Consider the following 27,625-nt stretch of genomic DNA (forward strand, 5'->3'; position numbering starts at 1 on the left):
GCTCATTTTTTCTGCTAAATGTTATGAATTCTGTGGTTTTATAATTTTCTACAAAATAACTCTTTCCTGTGAAATACTGAGAGATACTACCACTTCCATGGAGGTTGAATATAATAGCCCCAAAGTATACTTGATCCAAATCCAGCATCTCTGCATTCTCACACTTCACTGGGACTTTCTTAGAAACATGTCTGTTTTCCCATAATGGTGGCATAACAGAAAGTTTTGCTTGTAGGAAGAAAAGATGAAGAATGAGGTACTTTCAGGCCTCAAAGGAAAGCCTCTTCTTGCATGTACCTGGCCACCCTTTCCTTTGCTAAGCCCTTCAGACTTTTGCTGGCATCTCTGGCTTTGCTTGGCAGACAACTGGCCCCTTCCTGTGCAGCGACCATCTAAATGAGTCCCCGCTCTGTGTCGCTAGCTAGAGCCTTCACATCTCTCTCTGTTTAAATATCTGGCACTGCATAGCTTCTCTGACTACTTTTAGAGTATTTTCAATCCTGGGAGATCTAGAGCAGCCACCTGAGGGTCACATATTCACTAATTAATTTCCTTTGCAAGGCAAACGGACTAGAGATTTTGGCAAAACTCTGTTTAACTGTTCTTTCTTTTACGGAGAGAACTCTTCCTGGCTGGGAATCACCTGTAGGACAATCTGTACAGACAGGCACCTAAAGAAAAAAAGTATGTCTTTCTGTAATTATAGTTCTTTTTGAGTGTGTTATCCATACATTTCACAATTCATTTTTCTTTGCTGCATTTAAAGAATGCTGGACTTTGCACTGGTGAAGAAACCAAGGAACTGTTCTGCTCATGGGTTTTTTTTTGTTTTGGAGTGAAGTAATCTTCAATCATGAGCATAAAGAATTCCTCTAAGGAAAATAGAGAATGTGAGGGGCAAACAATCAGAGTTCATTTTGTGCAGGCCCTGTTGGACCAAAACTGTTTTGGTTTTTGCCTGTCATGGTTTGCCAAAAGCTAATAGTTCAGTGCATTTACAGCAAAAGTTTATGTGTACAACTGTTGGGAACTTTTTCAAATGTTTTTTTCCTGTCCTGTTTTTTTCACATTAGCTGCAGAAGGAAATATTTTTTCAAAGGTAAGATGAGATTATTTTGGGGCTTTCAACAATATTCTAAACTGATGTTGAGGCTCTATCAGAGAAATAGATCTGTTTTTTTTTTCCCTAACCATGAACCTTCACTTGCTTATATGAAAATGCATATCTGCAAAACTGCCTTCATGTGTCACCAAATGTACTTCTTTGGGTGTGTTGGTGCAAAATGTATTACATTGTTTACAGCTGGTGTTTCTTACTGATTCGGGGTTGCTGTGTATGTCACTGATTGCACATCATCTGTAGTAGGCTGATTTTAGGTGAGAATTCTTTGTGTTTCTAGACAAGGGACAGGTACACCTGTCATTTTTTCCTTCTATTCCACATATTTTGCCTTTTTCTTAGTCTTGCATGTTTCTGGTTTTGTCATAGTAAGTGAAAAAATGGAGTGCTCAGTTCTAGAGGTGTATTCCTTAATCCATTTCCTTTTCAACTGTAATGTTACGGGAAGAGTAGCAGCGAAAGACTGCTTTGGCGTTGGGGAGGTAGATTTAACCTAGTGAGACAGAACACACCTGTGTGCACACTGGAATAGCTGGAACCAGGTTAGTTGAGAAGTTACTGTAACCTGAATTAGACTTTCATGTCGAGATAGCAGGCACATCTACAGCAGTAACTTACTGTAGCGTACCCACTCTGCAGTGGGCCAAACCGGGCATGGCGATTTCCACAACGAGCATGGGCACGGAAAGGAAGCAACGCTCCCCATCTCCCCGTGCCGCGGGACATCCACGGGGGGCGGAGGAGCGCTCGTGGTGCGGGGGGCCGGGGCCGCTCCGGGCCGTGCTCTGCCGCCGGCATCGTCCGGGAGGCCGAGCACGGAGGGAGGGAGGGAGGGAGGGAGGCGGCGCGGGCAGGGCCGTGCCGCGGGGCGGGGCGGGGCGGAGCGCGGCTCCCCGGGCCGCTGCGGGCAGCCGGGGGAGGGAGGGCCCTGCGGCCGGTGACTTCATGAGAAGGAGGCGGCGGCGGGAGGTGGGTCTGGCTTTCCGTCTCCCGGTGCCGTCTGCAGGGCGGGCGAGAGGCGGCCGCTGCGCCGGGCAGCGCGGGCGGGGGACGGCGGTGACGGAAAGCGGCAGCTGGGGGGGGACGGCAGCGCTGGGTTGGCTCCCTGCCCCCCTTCCCCCTCCCGGCCGGAGGAAGATGGAGCTGGGTTAGCGAGGGCTCGCGGGAGGAGCGGCGGGAGCAGGTAAGCGCTGCCACTCCTCCTGCCGCGGGCGGCCGGGCCGGTGCCGTCGGCGCTGCCGTGCCCTTGCCCTGCCCTGCCCTGCCCGCGGGCCCCGGCCGCAGGAGCCGTCGCTGCGCGGAGCCGCGGGCGGGCAGCGCCCTCGGCCGCAGCCCGTCAGGGCACGGCCGGCGCTCGGAACCCCGCCCGCCCCGCGCCGCGGGGGTCGTGCCGGGGATGCGGGCAGGGCTGCCGGCTCTGCCCCCGCCCCGTCTCCCCCGGCTCATTGATGAGCTCCGGGAAGCGCTTCTGCATTGCAGACTCGCTTCGCTCCTGCGTTCGCGGCTTCAGCCTCTACAAGGAGCGCGTTCCCTGGCCGGGTGGTTCGGTGCTGCTCGGGCAAGAGGCCGATTCGGGCAGGTGGGATGTCCTTCTGTGTTTCTCAGACCATGTCAGGACGTTTGGCAGGATTGACCTCATTCGATAACTATTAGATGTACATATGATATTTGTTCTCCTTCTGAAACAGCTACAAAAGGGGGTGCTGCCTGGATTTGCGGGAGTAATGCTCATTAGGAGTTCACAGGGTGCAATATAGTGCAGTGAGATATAACGTGTATATAAAACATAACGCAGTGAGGCACACGACCTTACATAATCTAAATTTAAGAAGCTCACTACCCCTACGCTTACCCTGGAGGTTGTAGGAATATGTCTGTTCTAAGTCTGGAGACTCGTTCGGTACCTGTCTCACATAAAGATGCACTGTGCCCTCTGAGCCTGTTCTGAAAATAAAAGGATAAATTGTTGACTACTTTTGCTGTAGTTCTGTCACAGTAAGTTCCTCAGTGCTGGTCAGTGTCTCTCACGCACAGTGATATTCATGGCTACGTGGGCATACACAGCTTCCACAGCCAGAGGGAATGGTCTCTTCTGTTGTCCCTTGAATGTGCCTTTAAACTGACCAGCTAAAACACTGTCATATTTTAATAAACTCTTGAGGCTTCTCTCCCTGGGCCTGAATAGTGCTCATTTTCTAGCATATGGATATAAATTTGATGTAAGCCGAAAGAAACCTTTCACACTTTTCATTTGACCTTCACCATCTCAGACAAATACTCAAAACAGATGATCAGGGAAAGTATTTTGGAGAGGCCTGGTTTAAAATATGTTGCTGGATGCAACGTATGCAACTCATACCATATCTAGGATGACATACAGTCAGTTCTGAGCTCTGTATCAAAGGGAACTAATGTCTGATAAATTTGGCCCACATTTTATTTTAACTCAGTCCTTACAGATGACATTGACTTTAATAAAGGTTGCTATGGCACGGATTTAAAGCAAATTGTATTAAGCTTCTGGAATTGAAACTGCTGTTGATAGGAAAAGTATTGTTTTATTATTTACAATCTGTTATTAAAATATGAGTGTGTTAGCTGTTAGGGCTGGATCTGGCTGTTTTCTGCTGTTGGTGTGAATTGACTAAATGGTCCCTTTCTATGGATGGAGGCCAGATTTTTCCCTGGTATGACTGTGCTGCTCACGCAGGGGCAAGCTAGACTTCCATTTGAATCTGGAATAGAGATGAATATCAGTGCCTACCAGCCTCTGGAACCCTTTTATTGCAAGGCTGCTTTTGCTAAAGCTGTAACGTTGGTGTGGAGTACAGAACCTCTGTGGGCTGTGTGTGCCCACACAGCAGCAGTCGTGGTATGACGTGGGGTAGCAATGGCACCTTTGTGAGTCTGGTTCTTCTGTGGTACTACATTTTCATGTCTGTAGTTTTTACAAGAAACTCAGTCATCTCCAGGACAGCTTAATTCAGGTATAATATAACAATGTTAAGGGAATTAGACTGGGTAGGGATCAGGTCTTATAGAGTCATATTTTTGTGCGTGTATAGTGCAAATGTAACTGATTGATTGCTTAATAATAATGTATCTGGTTTTGGAAAAGGTTGGTTTGGGTTTTTTGCCAGTGGATTCTAGAAGATTTTAGTCTTGGTTTAATCAATACGTTTTCACGTAGAGGTGATGCTGGCTGGATGTTACAGGCTCCAAAGAACTGTGTAATGAGCAGGTAGAAAGGTACTGAGTCCTTCCCTACTAAGCCTCACTCTGCATCTTGCAGTGCCCTGGCACATCTCTCTTATTGTCGCGTTGGCAGACTCAGCAAAAAGGCCATTCAGTGAATGGGACTCCAGGTAAGGCATTTCATAGAGCTGTGCACAGGCAGGCTGTGAACACTGATGTTACTGGTGCAACCATTGTGCTAATTGTTGTCATAGTTTGTGTTACTTATTTAAAAATTAGGGAATCTGTGTTTTAACCAGCAGTATACATGGAGCATCTAATTTAAATATAATCCCTGTGGCATTTTCAGATGATTTAGAGTCTTGGATGAATTCATTATATCTGTGTTATTTGGGGGGGGGAGGGGGGGGGGGGAATGTTTTTATTGAATTTATTATATACTGCATAAACTCAAGAATTAAAAAGATGTGTAAATCATTGTGCTGTCACATACTGTTATTTTGCCTGTTCTTGCCTTTGGACCCAGTAACCCTCTGTAGTCTTCATGGGAGGAGAAGAACACTTGCAAAGCGTAATTATGTATTGAGTTATACAGGAGAGAATGTTGGACCTGAGAGAAGGAAAAGACCAAGGGAACTAGCAGAATGTTTGTGTCCAGATAGTCTACACGTCATATCTTGCAGTTTTTAATGAAGCCTCCTTCTTTAATATTTTCTGCATTTCAAAAACATAATGAAATCTGAAGCTCCTTTTGACTCAAATTTCGTAACATATCTTGGGATTCATACTAAGCAAAAATTAAACATAAAATTAAACATAAATTTTAGTTAAGCAAATGGTAGGCTTAAAATACCAGGTGCAACTGTTATTAAATTGAGGACGGAAAACAGAAAAGGCTTTGTTGTTATTGAAGATTTTGTATTATACTGGTTCATTTATCACTGACATGACTATACAAGCATTCATAGATATTTAGACTAAAGCATGGAGCTAAATGGTATGTGGACCTTCTAAACAAATAAATCAGGTTGCCCTAATGAAAAAACTGGGAGATTAACCTGGCTGCTTAGATGGTCTGAAAATTCAGCTGTATAGACTTATAAAAAAGTAGTTTGCCAGTTGAGGTGTGGTAGAAATATTGCATGGATATTATATTGCATTTTCCTGTATTTCTTTTTTATTGTTTTCCTAAGGCAAAGCATGACACAAAACAGAGAAGTTGAGTAAGATGGCAGAACTCTTCTAAAATCCTAGGTGGTAATTGATTTGCTTTATTTTAAGGGCAGATTAATTAGTATATACATGTAAATGTAACAGTACAACACTTTCACCGTCATATTTTCTAGACTTTTTTTGTTGTCCTTCCCCAGCTACTGACCCAAGGGAGGAAAAACTATAAATCTGCCAAGCATGGAGGTACTGGAGATGCGAGAGACTTGACTTACTTGTTCTGTTGTCATATTGTTCTCCTAGCATGACTTTTCATGATTATTTCTGAATTTAAGCAGTTTGAAAAGGCAAAGCTAATTGTGATGCATTGTAAGTCTCATTCTCAGTTTACTTAAGTTTCTTATTCCTCTATTTGAGGTCAGTGTTGTCTATTTTAGGATGTTGTTATGCCAGTGATTTTTAGCTGACACAATATAGATATCAACACAATATCTGTATTGGCATTATTTGCATTATTCACATTATCTGTGTTTATTTAATATCTCTTGGATGGACATTTTGAAAAGCTTTAGGCTTGAAACAGAGAATTTGTTCAGCTTGCTTATTAGCTTTTATTAAAAGGGTTTATAAGTTCATTTATTTAGAGTATCTCAGCCTTTTGAAATACACTTTTAGTAAAAAAAAAATCCAGAAATCTCAGGAAAAAAGTATGAATTTGCTATAAGTTAGTTTGAAAAATTATTTTCTTAAGTATTTCATAGATGACATGAAGGAGTGCTGTTGCTTCCAGCAAGTATTTTTCAGTACTTGCCAGGCATTTTTCAGGCTGAGTATATTTGTAAATTCTTCATGATATATTTAGTAAAATTAGAATGCTTCCTGTTCTACATTGAAAATTCCTTTGGTCAGAACCCTGAGTTTTGCTGCTGTCTGCTCATGATTTCAGTTTTGTATGCAATGCTTCAGTTTAGCCTGCACACAGAGCAAACTATGGGGGTTTTGTACAAAGGGTAAATAGCTATTTTTATCTGTCAGTGTTTTGCAGATACTCAGTTCTCTACAGTGATTTTTTTTTCCCCCATTTGCACATTCTCTTAGGATATGCTGAGTAATCATTTGCATTGAGTAGTTAATCAAGGAAGGGGCAAAACCCATGTAGAAACTGAGCAAGCTGTGGAAGAATTTTGATTCTCATTTTGGTCACAATGGTTATATTTCCACCATTGTTTTCAGAATTAGAGTAAGGAACACTGAGATCTTGTTCTTTAATTAGATGCTTGAAATATCACATTTCTAATCCTGATGTCTGCTGACATTAGTGGCCTCTGTCCTATGGAAATGTACAAAGTGGTTTCTGCTGCATGTGCCCAGGAGATGTAATAGTGTGATGTTATCAGAAATGTGTGCGAATGCCTTTGATTAAAATGGCTAGCTGCCATGGTGATAGTGCCATAGAAACTGGTAAAATAATCAGTGCCTATTAGAAATCTGAATGAAAAATTCTTTTCTATTTTCTGTCTTTTATATTTCAGCACCTAAACAGGAATGAAACTCTGCTGATGTTGTATTTCTGATTGAAAAACATAGTGAATGAATTCCTTTGTATTGCAGAGCAGACTGGGCTCAGGTTGTTGTATTGGTACTGCTGAAACACTAAATGCATGAGTGACTGACAATTCAGTCATCCCTCAGATGACTTCTAGCCCCAAGAACCAGGGCACTGGGGTAGGAGACTTTTGTTACAGGGCTGATATTTGTGGTCAAGTCACTTCACTTTTTTCCATTGTAGTTACTTTCTAAATAGTACAAGAAGTATAATTTCCTTCAAAAGCACTCTTCAAGCAAAGAAGGACTGTGTCCCATACACAGTGTGTGCACAGACATGGCACAGCAGCGGAAGATCTTTAATTTGGGAGCCTGACTTTGTAAAGGGTCTTATCTGACTCAAACTATGCAAATCTTGAGTACAAGAATGCCCAATAACATCATATAACACTAATATCTTTACTGGTTTAGCTTTTCTCATCTCTTTTGAGGTCTATTGCAACAAGAAACAAAGAGCAAGAAACAATGCCTGGCTTGCATTGCTCTGTCTCTGGTTGGGCTGAGTCATTTCACTGTTACTAATTAGTGACTCTGTGGGGTACTCACACCCCGTTAGAAATTGCTCAGCAAGGACATGGGGGGATGAACCCAGATGTATCTGTCTAGCTATACACTGATTAAATTTCTGTGCAAACACTTATATTGCCTGCAGAGTTTCTGAGGTAGTGCAAAGGAGCTTTTATCCTGTGTTAAATAGTTTTCCCTCTTCGAGCTGAGATCAATGTAAAGGACAGTTGCTTGATGGTGGTGAACTTGAGTTATTACTTAGATTTACTCTGTACTAAGCAGCAGACAGTAGAAGAAAATGCAGACTATCAAGCTGTACCCTTAGATACAGAGATGATAACACTCTTTCTCTAATCAGAGCAACATACTTACCTGAGAACAGAACCCAGACCAAAGCATTGCAGATGGATGTGTCAGAAACAGTTTCAGATCTACCATCCCTTAACATCTGCCCATCTCTTACCTGAGAATACATAATACCCCAGTAGCTTCTATTTCAAGTCTTAGAGCTGTTACATTGTCAATTCTGATGAAGAGGAGGACATACAGGTGTACTAAATAAGATTATGGTAATGAGACAGGATTGTTTTAGTATAAATAAAGCATTTGATTTAACAAACAATAATTAAGTGTGAAGCAATGAAATCACCTCCACGTCCCTCTAAATAACCCTTTGCATATTTGTCTCTGGAAGAGTACAACTGGTTTAAGGGAAAGGCAGAGTATAAAGGGAAGGCAGATTTATGTAGTTTCAGCAGAAAGAATGACAAAGTATACAACCTGTAAAATTCACATGTGGGAAAGATTCACTTGGTATGGTGTGTTCATCTGTTCTGCCAAGTACAGCTGAGTTAAGAGCTGGAGACAAGCTTCCCTTCAGAACAAATTAACAGAAGAACATATAATGGAGAAAGCCAGAAGGATAAGGTTAAGTAAAACCAGGTTGATACACTATTTGCACTTTGCTAAATTGAAGCTGTTGGCTGGTAGGAAATTGCCATTGAAAAGTGGTATCCTTTTTCATTACCCCTGAGTACCATGCATTTACAAGGAGGGGATTAAAATTGGAGATTGTGAAGTTAACCTGAAAATTCAGAATTTCAATGAAAAATCACGAGAGCTGAAATGTTTTATATCAATGTTGGTGTTTCATGTTTGGTTTTCTAACAATCATAAAAAGCAAGGTTCAAAATAAAGGTATGGGACGACATACCAATATGAAGCCATTTAGGATGGCATTTCCAAGTTTTCCACAGAGATTTGAGGCCCCATGAGCTGCTCCCACAGCTTCTTATCGTGTACAGTTTTGATACCTCAGGATGCAGGTGAAGGAAAATCAGATATTCTACTTCTGGACTTTTTGCAGTAGTACTTCTGTATTGAAAGAAGACCTGTGTGAAGGAATGAATTTTTGAGCCTTTTAGCTGGGACTGTCTCAGTGGCTGATGACAACTGTAGAAGCAAAGTGTTTCTTAGCAATAGACAGTTTATGCCTTCAGGCTTCTTTATATGGATGCATATGAATCTCAGCTATACAGAACTCATATCTGTGTTTATAATTGAAGTTTTCTTAGATGTTTGTGTTGTGGTACAGTTCACTGTTCAATTCCTCAAGACAGAATTTCAAATAAACTAGGAAAAGGTGCTTGCACTCATATGAGTAAGGCTCCTTTTCTGAGTTACCCAGAAGTGCTTTGCTGGTTTGCTCTTTCTCTCATATTTCTTTCACTGTGTGTAGTTGCAGTTGTATCTCTGCTCTGGCATTCCAACCTCAGCATGCCTATTAGATAAGGGCTGTATAACAGTTTTGGGCAGGAAATACAAAGGTAGCTATTGTTATTATTAGTGTATAGTCAGGCTGTAAATACCCAAATCAGATTTTAACCAGGATTATTAAAAGGATGTCTTTTCTTGGCAAGAATAGGAGGAAACGAGGCTGTGAAAAAATGTTATATGAAGGTTCTCTTAAGAAACCTTATGTAGAGATCTGTATTGTCTCCTGGGCAACACAGTTTACGTTTTTATAATTCTGCATTGTTCAAAATTTCTTCTGACATTGTCAGATAAAAGCCCATGCAGAAGAAAGAGCAGCATCATAAATCTAGAGCTGTGTTTTTTGTAACAATAATCACTACATTGTCTCTCACTGGGCTACATCATCTTTGTAACAGGAGATACCTGTTTCCTGTCCCTTAATCCATCCCAAATACTGTTCTCTGTTCCTTTACCTTTCAAAAGGAATTCTCTGTGATTGGCAGAGCAGGATGTGTCAAACAGTGGCTAGTAGTTGGCAACTGAATCTCAATCCTTGTGACTGGGAGAATTAATAAGAATTTTGTAGTAGGGTCCAAGTGTATTTGAACTGGTTTTGTGGTTAAAAACACATGCTACAAACTTTTAATTACTTATTCCACATGAGGGAATCTTTAAAGCAAGGCTGTGGCACTCACTGGCACACGCCCCTCGCTGCTCTGGTGTGCTGCTCATGAGGCTGGGCAGCACTCTGACTTCAACAAGATGAAATTCCCATGTCTGCAGATAAGCACGGTGCACTCGCCCTGGAAAACCTGATGCATGGGCTTCCAGGTGAAGCATTGCTGGCTGCTCCTCTCAGTGCTAATGCAGATCAGGTGCTTGATTATGAGCACACAAGGCTGCTAAGACCTCAATAAGCATGGAAATACAAATCATTATCTTCTGCTACCACCAGAGATGAATGCTCACTCAACCTGAGCAGCTCAGTTCTAAGTGTCTGGAGTTGATGACATGTTTGCATCTAGATGATAATCTCTTGACTTTCTTTGATAAAGAATTTGAGAAACAGAGCTGTTATAATTTTCCTTCCTCCAGTTTTGTGTCCTAAAATATGCTTTACATGAGAAATGGCCCCTTCAAGAGCTATTCAGTTGTTAGTTTTCATTCCACATGCCTCTCATATTTAAGATTAAATATTTTCCTATCCAGTATAAATAGAGAGATATGTACTTATGAGAAAAGGTATCTCTGAAACCTTTTGGTTGTCATTGAATGTATCTTTACAGAATGAAAAATGTGAAATATCCTTCTTTGGATTTCATAATTAAGTTTACTTCCAGAAGAAGTTGGTTTATTTTTGTGAGGTAAAGATTGGGAGAGCACATAATTTTACTGTATATTTTGGGTAGAAACAGTCCTATGACTGGCATTACCCCAATTATTTTCTTACAGAGGTTATAGTAACATGTGTATGTATGTTTTCTGTGCATCATTTTTCTTCTATATCTGAGACTTATCAGTGGAGGAGAAAATGATTCTGTAACAAATTCCTTGAGAGTCAAGCTGCCATGGTCCTTGGGAACTGGAGAAAAAGAGGTTGGGGGCTTTAAAAATGCAAAATCCATCCACTCCCTCCAGGCCACTGAAGTGGACCTTCTCTTCTAGTAGAATAAGACCAAAAAATAGCCTTTAAGTTGTGGAGTTCTGAGTATCTCTGGCAGAAAGTTTCCTTAGAGGGAATCACTGTGGCAATAAAATACATTTTGAGCTGAAATACCAAAAGAGGGGATGGACAACAAGTGGGTTTAGTTCACTGCTATTACCATTACTCTGTTCAAACCCATAAAATTGTCTTTTACTGTCAGAGAGCTGCAGATTAAGACCCAGATATTTTAAAACATGTCTCATGACTAATATCTATGAAAAAAGTCTATTTTGAGCTGTTTGAAATGATGCCATGTCAGTATATTCACTTTTAAAGTGGGGCGAAATGTAACTGTATAAAATAGTTTGCCACATAGGTGTGATTTCTGGAGATATTTTATCTCCAAGGCATATCTTTCTTGGATATGGCTATGGAAAATACATTATGTTTAGAGAGGAAGGAAAAAAAAATAGATTTTCATGAAACCTGTAACTTCATCACTACTGTGTATTTTGCAGTCTTAAAAGCAGCTAATTTTAAAAGTGATTCAATGCAGTAGAGTAAAATCCTGAGATCTAGATGCAAAAATGTCTAGTAAGTTAAACTCTAATTACAGTATCTTGTGGTTATCTTATTTGTTTTTATTGCTACACCATGATAAATTTAACCTAGTGTTAGTTGTAGTTTTGTAATTTGAGATAATGAGCAGTGCAGACGGGGGTTCACCAGGTGCTGTGAAGGTGGAAATGCCAAAGCAGAACTTCCCTGTCTGCACAGCTGTTTATGCAAAGTGTGACCTTTGTTTGATCTTCTAGCTTAAGTTACAAAGCCAATGAAATGCAGTAGCTGTAGATATAAAACTTTATGTACAGAGTTATAAGGAGCTTTCACTACTTTTGAATGAAAAGGATGTGGAAAAGGTAGTTGAAGACTTAGGGATGTGTTCTGGAAGCATGAGTTACTGTCAAGTTGCAAAAATCTTTGCTCAAAACCTGTAGAAATCTTTAAACCTTGTAAAATTATTTTGAAGTAGGAAATAAGCTAATCCTCCAGTAATTTTCCAGGGAAGTTGTGTGGGTTTTTTTTTTTTTTTTTTTTTTTTGTTAGATGATTGGTTGGGTTTTTTTATTTTAATTTTTAGAAATTCCTAAGCAGCCAGGTAAACAAAACTTATGGTCTGTTTAATAAAATATCTGGATGGAGAGAACTGCTAATAATATGCAGTTCTCCTTCTGTGTTGCTTTTTCACGTTCCCACTGTTTGCTTGGCTGGAATGTAGTGGTGTTACATATTTGTAGATCCAACAGCTCTTCTTCAAGCCTTGCAGTGTAAAATTGGGTCACTGCATATAATGCATGTTAAATAAGACAAGAGGGTTTCTTGTATTTACAGAAAAAGTTAGCAGCAGGATCTCAAAGTATTTACAGGAAACATATTTTGGTTAAAAATAAGCACATTTCCTTTAAATAAATTACTAGCCATTCACAAAGTGTATTCCTCAGGAATTTTCCTCTGTATGTAAATGGCTCAGGATTCAATAAAGTTGACCAAATGTAGCAAAAAGCAGACTGTAGCTCTAACATCCAGTGGCTTGATAGCTCTTTTGTTTATGTTTTGCAATAGCACATTCAAGTTTTGTGTGTGAATAGCTTAGATTAATCTGATTTGGGTTTTTTTTTTTTTTTTTCAGAGACAGGTTAAAATGAATTATTTTACATTAGCAGCCATACAGAGAAGATTTTTTCAAAAGTTTCCAATGCTGACTACAGGTGCTTAAGAGATGACTTGACTTCTTTTAATTGGATTTAAGCTTCTAGGTCCAATGAAGTACTTTGGAAAAATTCATTATTGTCCTGATGATTAAACTTCCAGATGAAGTTGTAATTTCATTAATAGCCAATCTGTAAAACCCTGATATGAAACACTGATTCTGTATCTGATAGAGTTGCACCTAAGTCCCAAACCCTTGTGTGCTGTCTGTTCTTCAGTACTGTGCTTAAAACAAACGTTTTCCTGGCTCTTAGATATGCCTGTTTAAAACTGAACCTGCAAGGGTGTAGTCTTTGGGAAGCTATGGCAGCTTTTTCAGCATTCCCTTCCAACCTTTCCCTTTCTGGAATCCTCCAGAACTGCTCCAAATCCATATTTTCCTAGGAATCCCGTGCTTGTCAATCTTATATTGCTTTGTGAATGATGATCAGTCATGAAACAAAGTTTCTAAAATTCATTTTCACTACCTATTAAAAAAGTCCTTCAAATGAAATGCCCAAAGAATGGGAAAATTTACTATCCAAATTTGCCTTAGTTTTAAGGGGACTAGGCTTAAAAGTTATCTTTTTTATTTCAGAATGTAGTTTCTATGTATCAAAGGGTAAATTCTTCAGAGACTTTGCCTCTGCTGTGGGGATTTAGTATCTTGATGGAGAGATCCTAAATGGAGATACTTGATGGAGAGATCTGGGACGTGTCTCTTTAGTTTGCTGAGGCTGGTGGGACATTGATGAGATTTCATGGTCTGATCTCCTGAAATCACTCTAGCTGTAGAACTCAGGGGTGGAATTTCTTCTTAAAATTCTATGGATCTTGTAAAGGCCTAGCATCCTTTTCAGAAAATACTCCCACTCCTGATTTATAGACTCTTAACTCATTAGATTAATATAATGAATCAATAAAAAGTAGCAGCCTTGGACACACAGGCTGTGTCTTTGTTGTTCAAAGAAGCCCTTTTGTATCACCTTTCTTGTGACTAAGAGTGAAGTTGAGTGGAGAGTTTGGGTTTAAAATGACTGAAAAAAAAGGATTTATTTTTGTGTAGTAGCTGAGCTCGTGTTTCAGTTAAGCAGCAAGTGTATGAGGGTTTTAGAGCTGTCATGACTTAAAACATACAAAATAAACATCCTGTATTTGTAGAAGTGATCTCAGAGTCTGAAATGTTCTTTGCTAGGACTTGCTTTCTATCTACTTGCATTCTATAAATCTGTCCTATGATAGAAGCTCCTGTTGGCTTTGCTGAGCCCAGGTTCAGGGTCCTGTATGCAGAGTCAGGCTACAGAATCAAGGCCAGGATGGAGAAGCTGCTGCTGCTATTGCACATGTTGGCACTTAGGGTAATTTATGTGTCCAGAATACTCCAGTGCAGTAAGTGTTTGGGGGAAAAAAAATCTTCTTTCTTGGCAGAATAAGCTAAGACAGCTGTTAAATTTCATGCTTAGCTGCAGAGCTCATATGTGATCACTGAAGATGAGTATCTGCCTTAAATAAATGAGCAGGTCATTAATCTTTTGAGAGCTGTGCATGCAGTCTTTGCAAATACAGAGGCATTGGGGATAACATAACTTCAGTGGCAGCGCCTGCTAGCTCTTGTGTGTCAGGGTGGTGTTAATTGGAAGAGAATTAGAGTAAACTTGCATGCTTTCTAGCTGAATTGTCACCAATCTATTTAAAATATTTTAGTTGCCTTTTTCAGATCTTTACTGTTAATGAAATTACCTCTAAGATTTTATGCATCTAAAAAGATGCACTAGCAGTGCCAGAAATTAAATTAATATGCCATGGGAGCTTTCCTAATGAAATTAATATGGTATTTATAACCTTTTTAAAGAGGCTTTTCACCAGTTACAGCATAAAATGAACTCCCTGGAGAATAAGATGCTCTTTGTTCAAGCTTTTATACTCCTGCCTGCTTCTTTCCATGATACATGAAATAGAAATCTTGAAATGAAAATTAATTCTTTGAGATCCTTCAATGGATTCCTAACATTTTATTATTAATTGTGAACTTCAGTTTTAGATTAGTGTTTATTTTTTTAAATCTGTTAGGCTGTGTTTTCCATGAGGTAGCAGCAGCTATCAGTATAACATTAATTATTCTTTGATTTGAGGGAGTTAGATGTATATATAGATGTGTGTTAGATGTATATACTGTTTTTATTTTGTAAATGGTGACTCAAATGTGCTTAAACATCTATAAACAGGCAGTATTATTCCAAAGGTAGGCCACAGCTTGCTGAGGAGAACTAAGAGGAAATTGAGTGTTGCTGCTGTCAAAGGTGAGGCAGAGCTGAAACCAGCATCAAGTGGGTTTATTGTAGAACCAGCAAGGGTTAGGCTTTCTTCCATTGGTCCCATTTGGGATATCACTCAGCTGCTCTGCTGCCCCCACTACCTTCAGTGGCTTTTCCTTTCCCAGCAGGGTGAGCACTGCTAGGTTGGGAAGGTTGGGTAGAAAGTTACATTGATTTGTGCTGTGCCTCTCCTCGAAGTTACCAATATTGGAAAACACTGGCCAGGGTTCCTGGGCATCCCCTGGCATTCGTCTCCACTAATCTCTCATCTCTAGGATTTTCTCTCGTTGCCAGTCATGATGTTTGCTGCCTTCTTTCCTTGGCCTCTTCATTCTGAGACTGCTTCTGCTTTCAGGGAACCCTTATTTTCAACACTTCAACTCCTGTTTTTCTCCAGGTAATGTGCAGGAATACCATGTGTGAGCAGCCTTTTTAACTGCATGTTCTGCCTCTGTGCTAGTTGGAGGACTCAGAATGTGACCGTGGTGTTTAGCCCAGGTGTCACTGAGGGTTCCAAGCCGCCCGTACAGACTGCAGGGAGCAATTTCCAGGCTTCTGCCTGAGAGTTCAGAATGCAGCTCCACTCACCCACAGAGCCCCCCACATCCCCACCTCTGCTGCCTGTTAGCGTTTGCAGTGGAGCTGTTCTTTTCCCTGATGCACTTAGGCCAAATGCTATGCTTGTTGCCATTAGGAAAACCTTCATTCACCTTGTCATGGCCTCTGATCTTCACTAACCTGAGCATCTTGCCTTTGCAGCATACTTCCACACAGAATTTCTAAGTTTACTTGGTTTGAAAGGAATTCAAATGTGGATTGGTGCTAGAACAGGAGGGACGACATGTGACTGTCACTTTGCACCTCACATGACAATTTCAAGGTTTACTCTGTGTGAAATGTGAGAACTCTAATGTGAGAACTTTCACATGCTGCAGTACTTGACATGATGATAAATTTCAGGTAGTGTTGTAGTCCTTTAACGATGCAAAAGACTCCCCTGTTGACTGTGAGTGTAGAAACATACAGGTAAAATTAAAAAAAAAAACGAAGGTGACTTAACAGTAGCAAGAAGATGTCTTTGTTCTTATTGCAGATTTTGATTGTTCCTTTATGTATTTTCATTTGTGTTGATGGCCTTTTTCTCTGGTGCTTATGTCATAGTTAATATGAGAGTGTCTCTTTGTGGATTGGGGAAGTCCAGCTGGATGCTCTTTCATGCTTGGAGGCAGTTGACCCAGAAATAGAAAGTGTTTGGGGGCAATCAAGGTCCAAAAGCATCACTTGTCCATCTCACTGTTCGCTGCCCAAAATTTTTTTCAGTTACTAAGGTGCTTATAAATGAGAAAGAAATTGCACTGTAGAAGCAGCAGAGCACTTTCTTTGTCTGTTATTTTTATGCTTCAGGATATGTTGGGGAGAAAGCATTTGGAATATGAAGAACAGTTTCAGAGATGAGGAAACTTATTTTCTCATGCCATAGGCCTTTTAAGGAGCAGATACTCATCTCATGTTCTTTCCTTTTAGTGTTTCTGCAGCTTTTGGTTCTGCTGATCTGTTTTAATCAGAGGGTTTATTGGCATGTCCAATGTTCCCAAGAGAAAACAATATGGAGCCTGATGGTTTCTTCTGTTGGTTTAGCATCCTTTCTGCTGCAGAGTGTCAAATTTAATGGGAAGGTTTCAACCACTCCAAGAGCTGTGCTGCTGACTGAAGCCAAAGGAATAGTAGCAAAATGTGTGTTTGCCACAGTTCTAATCAAAAGCACTTCTGTGGTTTAACTCAGAAGGAAATTACAAAGTACTGCTTGGGCAGTTTGCTCTACTTCTGTGGCAGAACTGTAGGAGATGTCTTAGTGCTTTTTGAATTTATTTTTCATTTAATCAATTAGAGAAAAGGGGTCAGGAGCACTTGGGGATGTAAAATATCAACCTTCATGCAAAGACAAAACACATTCCAGATGGTAAGCCTTCCCTGTATTTGTGGTGGAGAAAGATGTTTGCCACAGGGGTTTATGGACTGTTAGGGTGGAATAAATATCGATACATATGTGTGTATATGCATGCATTTCTGTGTGCATGTGCATCTAGGACACAATAACATCTGGAACACAGTGGTTTCTGTTCCTGCTGGGCAGTGCAAGATTTTTCCAGAGGCCCTTCACCTGTGTGTCCTAGGCTTGCAGCAGGGAATGCTGAGGTGTGTAGTGGAGCTCTGGCCATGCTGGCATCCCAAGGAGCTGATTTGGGAGCCAGTGAGATTATTAGGGAGTGAATGATGCAGGATTTTTTTAATGCTCTTCAGTATGGGTTTTCTTTGAATTTGGGTTTGTTCTAATCTTGTACTGGGGGTGGGCATTTTTTATTTGGTTTGGTGTTTTTTTTCCTTCTCTCACATATGTGGTTTAATATAAAGATCATTATCAGCAAGGATTTGCAATGCCACCTTATTACTTCATTCTTACATGACCTGGGATGAAAATAACCTCACAGGTGCAAGACATGGTTGAACTGTCACAGTCTCTGTTTCTACAGGACAGTGAATGTTATGTACAAGAACCTGGCACTGAAAGGGCAGTTGGGTTCCTGCTGAGGGTCTCTGTGGTTATTGGCTCATCGACTAAGATCTCTTGTTATTAGAACATTTCCTGCACCATGAAGAGCATTTGCAAAATGATGTTATGATAATCACCATCTTGATGGATACATCAGGTGCTGAAGTGCAGACTTGGAATATTTACAGCACATCGGTCCTCAGTCTGAGTTAGAGTCAGGTGCTGTCACCAGGAGATGTAATAGTCCACTCAAAAGTGTACATATTTTGTGGTTGTCTTAAAAACTTCTCAAAGATGCAAAAAAAAAAAAAAAAAAAGAGAGTAAAAAAAATTTTATATATGTCCCTTTAAAATCAGGAGTTGAACTCCTCAACTCCTATTAACCTGTCATTACATCTTCTGGCAGTGCAATTCTATAACTTCCAATCATTCTCAACTGTAGTTTACTAAATATTTGGAGGATTAACACTCAGATTCTGATTGTACTTCTTCCCTTGATAAATCACTTAAGGGGCAAGGGGGGAGTGAAGGAGTGTTTAGAAAGCAGTTGCCAAATTTGTAAAAACTGAAGGGAACAGCTGCTTAATACATGTGTTAATCAGCTGTATTGCTGCCCATGGCATGTGAAGAGGGCTTTGGATATTCAGAATACTATGAGCAGAGAGACCCCTGTGGCTGAGGCAAACATTTTAACTTTAGGGAAAATCAGTGCATAGAACACAGGAAAACACGTTTTATGTTAAACCTGGGCACGTGAACTTTAGGGCATGAGCTTTGTGATTCGGGTTGGTTTTTTTCTTCACACAGTTGAGTAGCTATACGGTTTCTTAAATAAACTGGAAGATAGACTGTTGACCCCTTAGGCCATTTTAATTTTAGACACCTAAATTTAGAGTTTGGACTCTCATTTAGAGCATTGGATTTGAGAGATTTGGACTGGAACCCAAGAGCTTCACCCTGTCCCTACTGACATTAGTGTCATCTCTCTGAACCTCTCCCTAATACTAAAATTAATAGCACCTCTTTCTTTCTTGAGACCTCCTCAAATTACTTTAATGATTTTTTTCACTAATTTTGCTTCAGAAGGTATATATGTTGCAGTTCCTTTTATTAAAAGCAAAAATTTGAAGCAGATATGGAATGCAGAGAGTTTTTTGACTTTAATTAGAAATGTACAACTGTCTGCTTTAGGTGAAGCTTACCATGGAGCTCTTCAAATAGCTGTGCTATGTGTTCTGTCATAAAATGAATTAATAGATTACCCAAAGAAAGGTTACTTATTATGGTTTTTTTAGAGTTAACAAATGTGTTCCCATCATTGCCTGGATTGTAAAGTAAAAGTTACAATAGACAGTGAATCTTTAGGATTTCATAGTCAAGAATACATCTTCAAGTAAAAAAAGTTACTACATCTGTATAGAGGAGAGCTTGACAGATGTTTGTGTTTTAGAAGGGAAAATAGTCTTTGATATCCTCAGCACAATTGCTGAGGATGCTGTTACTGCAGTTCAGCTTTGGAAGTCAGATCCAGCACATTCTGTGCTGGGAGTATTAAAATCAGATCAATGCAGCTTTACATGAAACCAGTGGTCTCCAGCTATATAGAAAATGTGGCCTAAAGTCTTTATCAGAGAGATTTCTGAGTTGGGGTGTGCAGCAGGCACATGCTGGAGTTCCAAAGTGCATTAGGGATGCAGATCCATTATAGTGTCCCAGTATACTGCAAAACCAGTACTGGAAGTGACACTGAATTCCTTTAATCACTCTCTTTTATTCTCAGCAGCTCAGTGAAATTAAGCTTTGGGCCAGACAGTGGCAGCTAGAAGCCATTTATGTGAGCTCTGCAGAAAGCAGCCATCATGAAGAGTTCTTTATTTTTATGTGTAATTTGGGAAGAGAGTAGTGTTATTTTCCGGTGGTGTCAAGAAACTAATATATATTTTATGAACCATTTTTGTTTCATGTTTCAATGCTATCCAAGTGCAAATGTCAGCAAAATCTCTCATCCCCCACCTTTCCAAAGCCATAAACAACCTCAGCAGTGCCAATTCTCTGAGATTTGTTACTAATACAGTCTTTTTTCTTTTTAAATTACACATATCAACAGCTGTACAATAATTCTGCATAGTCATTAAGGCACAAGGTACAGAGATAAAAGCCTGTGCCTTTCATGAGCCCTCTCCTGAGCAAGGCCCCAGAAGAAAGCAGCAGTCTTGTGTCAGAAGAGTGAAAGGGTAAGGAAGCATAGCCAGGGTATCACTTGAGGCCTGCAGGCATGTGCTGATGAGCTCAGTCACTACACATTTCCCAGATTAAGAGAAGTAAGACAGTGAAAAATATGCTTACAGTTCATCAGGAGTAAAAGCTTGCTTTTTCCCTTGAATCACTGGTACAATTTTCATTTCTTCCAAATGATGAGAAGCAGTAGGATTGTTAAAATTTCCAGCATGCTGCCTTTCACACAATTCTTTTGTCATAGTTCTGATGAAAATTTTTTTTTGGTAGCAATATTTCACTTTTCTACATTTTAGAAAGCCCAAAGTAGCTTGACTTGGATGATTGGATACAGCTTTATCTGAGGAATATGTACTCCTGTCTAATCAGAAATGCTATTAATGGTCTACAGCTATTGGATGCAGATGTAATATCCAGTTTGGGTTGTGTTCTAGATAACAGAAGAAACAGATTATGTAGAAAATTGTTTAGGACAAGATTGGTGTGTGTTTCATAGATGTTCCATGGTTTGGGTGGATACATGAAGACTCAATTTGAATAGTTTATCTTTTTCAATAGGCTGGATTATACAATCCAAAAGAATTTCAAATACTGAGAACAAAAGGTTTTCTAATTCTGTTGTGTTTTTCCTTTAGAAAGAGCTGAGTTTGATGAGATCCCTTTCTGAAAGGCAATCAGATTTGGTATAGGAGATTCCATGTATTGGAGAATGAAATGTGATAGTTAAGGCTAAGTGAGAACTGAATTCAACAGATATCCAAGGGAAAAATCTGTAAATCAAAGCAGCTACAGAATGCAAGCCCTAGTACTGTAGCTTTCTGAAAGGATGCTGTGCAAAAATAGTTGTGAAATGTATTTGTAGCAGTGGAAAACAAATATTTCAAATAAGCAAGTATAAGTTTATGACTGAATACTTCACCATCCCCTTTTCTGTGGGTTTCAAAACCTTCCATAGGTTTTGAAAATAAATTCTGGTTTGGTATGTCATCCAGTTAATTTTAAAATTAATTTTATTATTCAAACAAGAATCATTTTGTAATGCAACAGCTTAGACTGAGAGTTTGAGACAGAATTTACTGAATTTTCTATCTAGTGTACTACAGCAATCTGTGCAACTGGGTAGTTAAAGATGCCGTGCAAATTCAATAATTAAATGATAACAGACTTATTTTTCTAAAAAGCTTGCTCATCTGTCAGAAATCATTATTTTCTTTTTCTTGGTACACATACACATTTTGCCTACAGTGTGTGGGGGTGGTTTTGCTGTGGGTGTCTGAGAATGTGCCTTTGATTGATGAGCTAAGCTGTTTCTTCAGGTACTGCAGCAAATAACTTTGGATGCAGCACTGCAGAAAGTGCAGCTCCCAAAGAGAGGGGAGGGGAGCTGCTCCCACAGTGCTCCTGCTCCTGCCACAGCCTTGGCTTTCTCTGGGAGCTGCCATGGGGAAAACGCCTGCTCAGGGTTGTCTCTTCCAAAAGCTGAGCCAGGCTGCGGTCAGTGAATGATGGATGGAATGCAGAAGTAATAATTCTGAGCTCTGGGGACTCTAAAATGGGATCTTTTAGTAGGAAAGGGAATTGAGCAACTTACTACCTAATAAAATACTCACATTGCTGCAATGGCTTTGATTTAGTAACTGTTGTGTTTCAGGAAGTTTTTATGATTAGTTTTTCTCTCTAGGAATGGGAGGGAGGATTTCCTATAAAAATGATATTTCTGTTAACTTTCATAATTTGGCATAATCTCCCCTTCCCATTCTTTTGTTTTCTGTGTCTCAGAAGGATTTTCCCAATAATTTGGTTGATGGAACAAAGGCCATCAAGCTTTTGTGACTGTACATTGGTAACTTGGTTTGCCAGCTTATCTTCAAGTAATATTTTCACCTCTGGCAATATATTCCCTGATTCTGTACGTGTTACTGGTTCACCAAGGCAGCAACTTTATTTCTATTTTACTGTAATTTTACAAGGTGTTTTCTTGTCTTCAAGCTTGAAACATATTTTGGCAGCTAATATCACTCTAAATGAGAAAGCAGGAAAAATTGGAACATGGCAAACAGCATAGCTGTAGCACAGTGTGTAAATTTTTGGAATATCAGAAGTCCTACTAGCAGCTTTTGACACGTTTTCTTGCTGAAGTTGGGGGGGAAAAGACTTCTGGTAAGGGCCTAAAGAAATGAATGCTGTGTATCTCCAAGGTTTTCAGCAAAGGAGCACATTAAGTATGTGAGTAGCCAGAAGACTCCTTGTTAATCCCTTTCCTGCAGGGATTAACAAGGAGTCTTCTGGCTACTCACAGAAGTTAAAATTTGCACTAAATAAAGTCCCTCTCCCCAGCCTGTATCTACAGGCTGGGGAGAGGGACTTTATTTAGTGCAAATTTTAACAGAGCTGGTTTTCCTTGCATCAGTATATTCCTATTTGTGGAATATTTGTCACATGGTCCTATTACAATTTAAAGGAAAATAATTCAAATAATTCCTCCTGTGCGCTATTAATTTTACACTAAAATATAAGTTTCCCTGCAGGTTTAGGAACAATTGACTTCGCAGCTTTTCCAGACAGTCTTGTCCACTGCTAGAGAGGCAGCTGAATCTCCCAGATACAGTACAGTATGTTTATTATTTCGTTATTTAGACACTGGAAAACTCCTGTTAAACTTTCCTAAGTTTACTAGAAGGATGCCTACTTGCAAAAATCCTCATCATTTCCACAGTGTCTGTGGCATCACTTAAAGTTGCAGTTATTTTGCCCCACCAGTCATTGAGTAAAAAGACCTCTGCAAAAGAGACATAAGCTGCTGTGCCTTTCACTTTGTCAATACTTGTGTGTGTTGGGAGGTTCTGGGGTGTTCTTTTGCTTTTTTTGCCTTTTTTTTTTTTCAGAGAGGCTGATGCTTTGAAGAATGGTTGGACTGGCTGTGATAGGGACTCACTATTGGGTGTAAATACGGTGTCAGCATCATCAGTGAGCAAAATCCTCCCCCTGTTCTTGTCATTTGTTAATATTTGAAAGCCAAGTAACTTGCAGAGCCTGGGGTCTCACTCACCTCCTCTGGGTGCCAGAGTTTTTCTTTGCAGAATCAGTACGGCAGAACTTGTGCAGGTGTCCAAAGAGCTTTGCTTCTGACTTTGAAGTATCTCATCTAATGAGTCCTCCAGTTCTTCAGAGGAGTGGCCAGGAAATAAATAGATTTTTGTAAAAGGAATCAGCATTTCTCTTCCTTTTTTGCAGTGGATGGTAGACAAAATATGTAGGCTGATTTTGAGATGGGAAGATGTGTGTCTGCTGAGGTACAGCTCTGCCAACAAATAGAACATAGCAGGGGGTTTTGTTGCCATTTTGACTTCAGAGAGAAAAAAATAGACTAGGATCCATTTCACTGCTTGCTGGATGCCAGTGACCATAAGATTCCTTTTTGGACTTAAAACCAAAATTGTGCCTCCATGTTTGGTTACCTGCTTCTATCAATAGTTCCTATACATATATAATTCTACATAAGACCAAATTTCTAGGGGCTTGGTAGAATCCTTTTTGAGATACAGATTTTTCAAGAAGTTTTGTTGGGTTTTATTTCAATAACACAAAGATATTGCATATTTTCAGAACTTAAGTGATAATGAAAATTCACCTTCTATTTCCAGCAGTTTGACTGAAAACTGCATTGCCTGGTGTCCACAGAGCACAATAAAAACTGTTCTGAAAGTCTGCAGTTTATTTATTTGTACAACAAGCAAACAATACAAAAATCCATACTGCAAGAGCTACCTTAGCAGATGACTATGCTTGAAAAATCCAATGACTAAGAAGTTAGGAAGTGATAAAAGAAGATTTATCTAGAATCAGTGTCTTATGTTTACTTATTACAATGCAACCTTGTAATAAAGTCGTTTATTAGGTCTCAATTTCAAGATTGTAACTTGAGCATTTCCAACATATCTGAAAGAGTCACCACAGAAGGTTTTTCAAAGTAGAACAATGTTTTTTAAAGATTAACTGGCTTCGATCATCAGTTCCTCTTCCATATCAATAGATGTGTTTTTTTCTGTTTTGCAGATACTCTTTGAAAGTTTTGCCTGGTGCTGGTTTAAATAGGAAGGCCTTTCACAAGCTTGTTGAGGGTTTTTTATAAAGGTTTCAGTGAGGTCAGAGATCTGTGAAGGCTCATAGCCCACCCACTCAAGTGTGAGTTGCAACACTCTGCAGTTGAGAGAGCTCTGTATTTATAACTAGGATGCTTTCTAGTCAGCCCTTTATGAATTAAAAGGAAATTTCTCGTCTTATGAGATGCTCTAACTACTTCCAGACAAAGAAAATGTCTTAAGCTAAAAATCTATTGCCATGCCTGACAGTCCACAGGCTAAAACAGGCAAGGTGAATGTGTAACTGCATTTAATGGTGTCCTCAGCTGTCAGGGTGCAAACTGCCAGTGGACACTTGGGAATGGAAAAGGAGTGGCAGTGACTGGCAGGTGTGACTACCAGGGTCCCTGTCCTGACAGCCCAAGTGTCCTGTCCTGTCACGTAGAATCCTGCTGGGTGCTTGCAGCACCAAAATGCGGCTTTATTGAGCTGTAAAAGTGTCTTTTTAAAACCTAAGGGTAAATCTCAACTCATTCATTTTTTGAAGGTGAGTTTCCAGTACTGTAGGAGCACTGATCTGCCTATATGTGAGATGAGATCTGAAATTTCTACAATATCTTCTTATAACACAAGCTTTCCAAAAATAAAAATTAACTATTTACTTTGGCGGGGGGGAGAAGGGTAAGAGGAGGTTTAGTTGTAGCCTAAAATTACCAGAACAGAGAAGAAGACAAATGATAGTAGGTATATCTTTTTAAGCATAGACATGGTATAATGAGCTCTATGACTTAGAAAACGGGGCTAAATAAAGCAGAATGGAAGCAGATGACCAAATTTTCAGTGGCAAGTTTAATTAACCATCTGGAATCTGAGGGGTTTTCCACCAGCTGAAGTCTTTCAATCAGTGCTGGTTGTCTTTCTAAAATCAGTCTTGTAGCTTAAATGAATAGAATCATAGAAGTATTAATGTTGGAGAAGACCTCCAAGTTAATCAAGTCCAGCCTTTGACCAGACACCACCACGCTCACTAATTGTCCTGTGAAGTGCCACATCTACTCATCTTCTGAGCTCTTGCAGGGATGGTGACTCCACCACTCCTCCAGGGAGCCTCTCCCAGTGCTTAGCCACTCTTTCAGTGAAGCAATTCTTCCTCATGTCCACCCTGAACCTCCACTGGCACAACCTGAAGCCATTTCCCCTTACCCTGTTGGTTCTAATTAAGAGAAGAGGCTGACTTGCTCCAGCACCTCATTGTCCTTATTGTGACACTCCCGCGCAAGCTGGTGTCACCTGCAGCTGGACTGTGCCCAAAGCTGAGCCCTTGGGGACACCTCTAGTGACTGACCAACTGGATTTAGCCCCACTCCAATGAAGTCACTGGCTTCATACAAAGATGACACAATTTCTTTGGCTTGCCTTACACAAGAGCTAGGCAGTCAGAGCCCCTGAATTACACTACTGTCCTCTAAATTACTACTTTGACTTCAATTCCATTCTTAAATTTATGAGGATAAAATGGCAATTTTTTAAATGATATATTTGGAACAAATGTAATTGGTCAAAACTCTAATTTTAAAAATGTCTTGTTTAATTTTTTTCCCATTTGTTCATTACAAAATTCTGATTAACCTTTTATTAATAATTTTCCTTAAAATGTTATATCTTTATATCTCTAGCAAATGACAGAATCTGCTCAATTTTGAGAAAAATGCAGTGAAAGGGGAGGAAAAAATCCCAGTAAACACCTTTCTGTTACGTCTTTTTAGATGTCCAGAGTGTTGGAGATCAAAGCAATAAATATTTCAGTTTACTTTTAATATGAGTCCAGCTGTAACTTTAATTGTTCTGGTTTGTGTTTGGTGAAATTTCAATTCATAACAATTCAGTGTTAGATCAGGTTAAAAAAGCAATGCTTGACCAAGTTTTCAGAGTGGGTTGACTGCAGTTACCTGCTTACGATTTTTTGAGTTACAGATCTCGACAACTGGAAGAAGAGTTTTGCTGTTTTCTAGAAACTTAGTATTCCTGTGGTCATTGCACTTAATGGAAAAATTAAGGCAAAAGCTTTCTCAGTGTCTACATCATTCCATGTGCCTAATTGGATGAGTAAGGAAATTTGTGGATGTTATTTTCAGAGGAAGTGTCTTATGGCATGAGTTTGTTCATGTTGTAAATCACAAGCTACTGCCCTTCAAGGCAGCCCACAGGCATAAAAGCCTGTGACCACTGTAAGCCTCTTGCAAGACAATGTGCAGCTCTGTGATTGTTGACCCCTTTTCTTTTCTTCTTCAGTTTTGCACAGCACTGTATGAATGTTTCTCCACTTGCATGTTTCACCTTCCTTTTTCAATGTGCCAGATTATGGCTGCAATTGAAGAAAACCAAGAAAGAAGAAAAATTCCTTCCCCTTCTGTGTATGAAAAAAATTAAGTTATGAAAGTATATGGGAATATGCTAATACATGCTTCTTTTATTTATACATGCTTGTAAATGTACTTGCCTTTTCTAAGAGCTCATTCTTGACAAAAACCTGGAAACACTGGAAAAAGGTACAGGTTCCCTGTCATGCAGCTGATCTGTGTCCATTACGTACTTTGTACCTTGCTGCCATCTGTCCATTGGCACACTGCAGGGATAGAATAATAGGGGAAAATTCCAGTTAACTGTGAGCAGCACACAGCAGATATTGGTGGATTTCTGATCCATGGAACAACATCAAGTGCTCCTTGACTTAAAGACTTCCTAAAAATCTTTCTACCTTTTCTTCATATGATATTGTATTAGTTCTAAAATATGTTGCAATAACTAAACATTGTTTTAAACTGAATTTAAGAAATCTAGACTGAAATGTTGAGAAAATAATGTAAAATATGACAAATGTATTACTTTTAATATATATATTGACAGAGAGAGAGAGAGAGAGAATCTACATTATGCTAACTATCTGTTTTTCTACAGTAGTTCAAGGGTTCAGCAGTGATCATTGCTGAAAACCTCACTCCAGCAGGGCTCTTCCATAGGAAACTTTATGTGCTTACAATCAGCCTGCTGAATTGCACATTATCTGCAGTTGTCAGTAACCTGTTCTACGTGACCTGTCCTAGTCAGGCAGCACTGCAGCATTTTAGGATGGGAGTGCTTACAGCCCTCAGCTGAGTCTGACAAGTGCCTGCAAGGTCAAGGGAAGCCTTGCTCAGGTAGATTTTGATTCTGCAAGCTGTTCCATTTGGCTCTAATTGTCTGTGCATTTGGAATATTCATGTCCATGGGGGACAGGATTACCAATGGAGTAAATTGGTACAAGTACAAATTTCTGTGTTATTACTCTTTACTTGCTTCATTCATTCAGGTACAAATTTCTGTGTTATTACTCTTTGCTTGCTTCATTCATTCAGGGACAAATGTCTTCATTGAGCTCACGGACACTTCTTTGCTATTTTGTTTGGAAATAATTTGCAAACCTTTGTTAGGAAAGAAAACTGAGACAGGAAATGTAGATAAAACCATGAGGGTGCCGATACTGGGGTGGGTTGTAAAGCTCTGCTTAGACAGCTGCTCTGGTGGAAGTCCATAAGAATTTACACAAATTCAGCAAAAATCTTGTTTCAGGTTATAGTTTAAAAGATATTTCCTTGGTCCTCTGGAGACATTAAAATATTTCAGGGAAGAACTGGTTGCAGTATAGTTCAGCTTTTC

At 39.7% G+C, this 27,625-nt stretch overlaps 1 protein-coding gene across 2 annotated transcripts in view; it reads left to right on the top strand.

Moving 5' to 3' along the window:
• The first annotated feature begins 2,631 nt into the window (after positions 1 to 2,631).
• Positions 2,632 to 27,625, top strand: part of OTUD7A (OTU deubiquitinase 7A) — a 100,710-nt gene continuing 75,716 nt past the window's right edge. For both annotated transcript variants that reach the window (XM_054272642.1, XM_054272643.1), the window contains exon 1: positions 2,632 to 2,699. The gene's annotated coding sequence lies outside the window, so the exon portion shown is untranslated. The remainder of the gene's footprint in view (positions 2,700 to 27,625) is intronic.

The sequence above is a fragment of the Melozone crissalis genome, unplaced genomic scaffold (genome assembly GCF_028551555.1).
Source record: "Melozone crissalis strain CALT ecotype California unplaced genomic scaffold, PUWL_Pcris_2 ptg000014l_1, whole genome shotgun sequence".
NCBI lineage: Eukaryota > Metazoa > Chordata > Aves > Passeriformes > Passerellidae > Melozone > Melozone crissalis.